A 4833-nucleotide genomic window follows, 5' to 3' on the forward strand; every position below is an offset into this window, starting at 1 on the left:
CTGAAAAAAAAACACAGACACAGAACAAAGGAGATGATGGCACAAAGAACAAGGGGATCTAAATAGTGAAACAGTTAAAGAGTTGGATCTTGGACTTAAAGAATACCACAAAAAGCATGTATTTGGTATTTTGTTCATTGGTATCTCTAGTTGAGCATCTGTAGGAAGCAAAGTTTTCAGGTGGACTCTGCCAAGCTGTTCCCAGTTAAAGAAGAAAATGCTGGGCTAGTTTAATGGATAATCTAATTCTGCACAGACAGCTTGATATATCCTGAGGTTCATAGTAGGGTTAAGGTTGGAGAAGTGGCTGAACAAATATTTTGTTACAGCCAAAAGCCCACAACATAAAATAGCCTACAAAAACAGGGGGTTTTCAGTGGTCTCATGTCCCCTACCCACAAACTAGTACGTTATAATTCATTTTTACCCTGGGATTAACTCACATTTGTATCAAATCATCATGTTGTTTAGGAAATATTACACTTCACTTAATATTTCCCCAGGTAACCTGCAGCTACCATCTACTAAATTACAAAGGGCAATAGGAGTCTTCCTTTTATTTATTTGAATGTTTTTTGTAATACAATGCCAAAAAGTTGGAATGTGTTATTCCTAGAATCCAGCTGGACTGGACAAACTCATGATTTAAAGCCTGTGAATATATTTATTGACCAAATAGTCATCAGACACACAGTCCCACATCCTAGCTTTCTCTAAGTCCTCTCTTCAATAGCTTCCTTAACCACCAGACTTGTACCTTTCCTTCCTCTTTTTTCCAACCCCATCTCTCTTTTCTCTACCATCCTTTTTTCTTACTTTAATTTTCTGTCTGTCTCCAACTGTCACTCACCTAGATCCCCTTCACGCTGCTATGCTGTCATTGTTTCTCCACTCATTCTTTTTTTTGGGTGGGTTCATTCTGTGCTACATAACGTCAGCCCCACTAGGTAAACCAGACCAAGAAATCAATTCCACTGGAAGGCTAAGACTACTTACATTGATTCTGGCAATTTTGATTGTGTTGTACCTCCTCCCCTTTCTTATACTCCAGTGAATTAGGGAGGCCCCTATCTGATCTACTTCCAAACATTATCTGAACATTGTGGACTTTGAAAATGTTTTACCCCTTATCACTTTGGCAATGGAACTTGCATATGTCCATCAAGGTAATCTTCCTTACTTTCTCCACATAAACTTCTCTGCAGTGATCAATAGCAAGCATACACTGAAAAAGGACTTAGGGAGAAGGGGTAATTAAAAGGCCCTTCTCAAACAAATATATGAAATTAGAGAGGGAGAGAGAGATTGGACCTCATGTCCCCTAGAAACCAGTATGCTTGATGGCCACAACTCCTGCTAGGTGTACATTTAGCACCAGTATTAAGGAGCTGGACAAGTGGCTGACTGGGTTACCACATTGAACAACTATCATGATTAACAACAGAATACTTCACCCCAGGACAATAGTGTTCAATTTCATTGCAATTTGAGAGCACTGGTGTTTAGAAAAACCCAAGCACAATATACAGTACTTAGGCAATAATTAAGCTGATATATCATATTCTCAAATATTAGGTAGGGCCAAAGGCCGAAGTACAATAAATGTTTCTTGTTTTGACTACACAAGTGTAAAATGTTTGCTTCTGAACTTTCAGCAATGTTTTTTTAAACCCTCCCTTTTCCCAGGGCCCATTCACTTTACCAACAGATGTGTTCTTCATAGCAGAGTCAAAAGCTTTGATACTTACAGGGGGGCCTGAAAGAAAAGAAAAACAAAGAAATAGTTGATATTCCAAAATTCAATAGCACCATTGCTTTATATAATGAAGTTTCCACAATATATCAACCAATCTTTATTTATAAAAACCAAGATTAATCCAACACAGATAGAAAAATAGAACAGAAAACTTATTTAAGTACAACAGGACATATATCTGAATGGGGTGGAAAGACAACAAGACCAAGCTCTACTGCCTAGGAATGTATAACTGTGCCTAACTTTTGAACCATACTAAATATATACATACATACATGTGTACATATCACTTTATTGTTTTATTTTAACCTACTTCTATCATAGATTTTTAGCTTTATGCCTTAGTTTTAGACAAATAATGTTCTATATTTTTGGTCCTAGAATTTACAGTGGTAACAATAGTAAAGGTAAAGGTTTCCCTTGACATTAAGTCCAGTCGTGTCCGACTCTAGGGGGCGGTGCTCATCTCCATTTCAAAGCCGAAGAGCTGGCGTTTGTCCGTAGACACTTCCGTGGTCATGTGGCCAGCATGACTGAATGGAACGCCGTTACCTGCCCGCCAAAGCGGTGCCTATTATCTACTCACATTTGCATGTTTTCGAACTGCTAGGTTGGCAGGAACTGGGACTAGCAACGGGCGCTCACCCCGTCACGCGGATTCGAACCGCCAACCTTCTGATTGGCAAGCTCAGCAGCTCAGTGGTTTAACCCGCAGTGCTACCGCGTCCCTGACAATAGTGACAATAATATTCTGTATTATTCTTTTAGCTTATGTTTTGTATTTGGTCTTCCTCTTTTAAACAGTTTGTTAATTGCTTGTTCTATACTGGTCTTTGACCGAAATAAAGGTTGACTGACTGACTGCATGAGACACTGACAAAGTAGCTACAATATTAAATGAAAAATAGCAGTGGCAATTCAAGGAAGTTTAGCTACCCTCCTGGAGATTAGAGAAAGTCTATCAGCTAAAAAGAGGACAGTATTCTCCTCTTACAAACTATGATCATTATTAGTTAAGAGGGATATTATTAGTTCTGCCCACCAGGCCAAATAAATAGCAGTAGAAGAGCGCATATGAAATTATCCCTATTTCTCCCACCAGGCAATGGCATAAATATTCATACACTGAAGTGCCACTAAATCTTCCTTCTAATTACATGGAAGGTGGAGCTTTGAGTCTAGCAAGTATGAAAGCTCTTCCCAGATTTGCATATAAAACATTGGCTACCTAATTAGCAAGGGAAAATGGTCTTCCAATCAAGCTTACCCCATACTGGGAGGAACTTGCACTCAAATCTTTATAGGGATCATTATCAAAGACCCACTGCTTCAGCTATAGCAAAGCCTTCTCACGCCCAAGTGAGGCAAAGGACTGAGCAAATAGGCCACAAAATTGTAGACTGTGATACAATTGTATGGATTAATGCATCATCACATTATATAGAGAGAGACTCCCAAAATGATAATTTGTTGCTATTGATTGGGTCTACTGTAGCAATTGGTGTTTAGATGCTACACACGACAGAAACACTGATTAACTGGCCCATGCTGATTGACTAACTGGAAGCAGTTAAAAGGCAGTTTGGGATTCAGAGCTGTGAAATTCAGCTTCATGCTCCTTAAAGAAGCTTATCTTACCCTGAATCATCTGCACTGATCTCTCTATCCTGCATGTTGTGGAAGATTTTCACATTATGCAACAGGAGACCTAACAGTTGACACCAGCAGTTGGCAAAGTGTGGTTGGAGACCCCTGAGGGTCCCCAAGACACTCTTAGGAGGTCTTCAAAGTCAAATCAATAAACATGTTAAAATTCCTTGGTTTTATTTCTAGCACACTAAATATCAGTTGCTATAACCCACATAAACCAAAGCTCTTTGTGGTCCTCCATAGTTTTTAAGAATACAAAGGGGTCCTGAGACCAAAATGTTTGCGAACCACTGGTCTACACCATCAACTTAAACTGGACAGGGGATGAAGCCTAGGGTACATCCACATGTGGCATTTGTACCACTCCTAGATCAGTTTCTTGCCTGTATGATCCCATGCCTTCACCTTTGTTGGGTGCTTGAACTAATTTCTTTATGGCTCAGCTGTGATATGTCAGAGTCCACACAACCGAGTCAAGCATTACAGCTCTGCAGAACTTGGGAAAAAGTTCTTTTCCATTTGATTTGATCTCTTGCCATAACCTGTCTCCCAGGTCCTGGTTTCCTTTCCTCCCCCTAGAAGCTAAACCACTATAGCCTTCACACCAACATCTCACAGCTGCTTTTACACTGATCATGGGACAGCGTCTTACAACTTTACAACTTTAACTATTGCAAATACTCAGAATTTTCCAAGTTCAAAAAATACCACATACAAGAATGTGAATGGTGGAAAATACTGGTTGGGCGCTGCTTATTGTGTTCTACTATTGTCAGTTAGAGGGTGCATTGATTGGCTCTTGGGGTGTTGTAAAGCATTTCAAAACTGGGAATTGATTAAGATCCCATCAGGTTACTTGAAATAGTTCCTGAGGATTGGATAAAGGAAAATGATGGCAGGGCAGAAGAGGCCTACAAATACACCCAACTGTTTCCTGTAGAGATACGATGCAGCAAAGAACTGTGCAAATAACAAGGATGTCCATTTGGGGCAATTTTTAAGAGGGCACTATTGATCTTGTCATCACAGAACTCCAGCTGAAAGGCTTCCAGATGACCTTGGGCTTCTCTGGGAATTCTTTTGAAAAAACAAAACTGGATGAAAATTCTTGCAGTAGCAATCCCAGTACATCTGGAGAACAGCAAGGTGCAGAAGGCCAGTTCAGAGAAAGCCTGCACTGATGCATTATAGGGCAAGAACTGATCAATGAACAGCAATGCAAAGGTAACAGAGTATGTTTAAATTTTTCTGCACACAGTGTATGTTTTCAGGAGTAGCTCTGTGCTTTCCAGTGTGGTGTCGGTTTGCCCTGAGAATGCAACTAGAGACATTTTTAGAATGTACTTCTGGTTCCTGTTTCACTTCTAAATTCTTTCTTCTCAGCATCAAATCCACTGACAGTCCATTGTCCAGCTATTCAATAACTC

Source organism: Candoia aspera, chromosome 6 (genome assembly GCF_035149785.1).
Source record: "Candoia aspera isolate rCanAsp1 chromosome 6, rCanAsp1.hap2, whole genome shotgun sequence".
In the NCBI taxonomy this organism is placed as follows: domain Eukaryota; kingdom Metazoa; phylum Chordata; class Lepidosauria; order Squamata; family Boidae; genus Candoia; species Candoia aspera.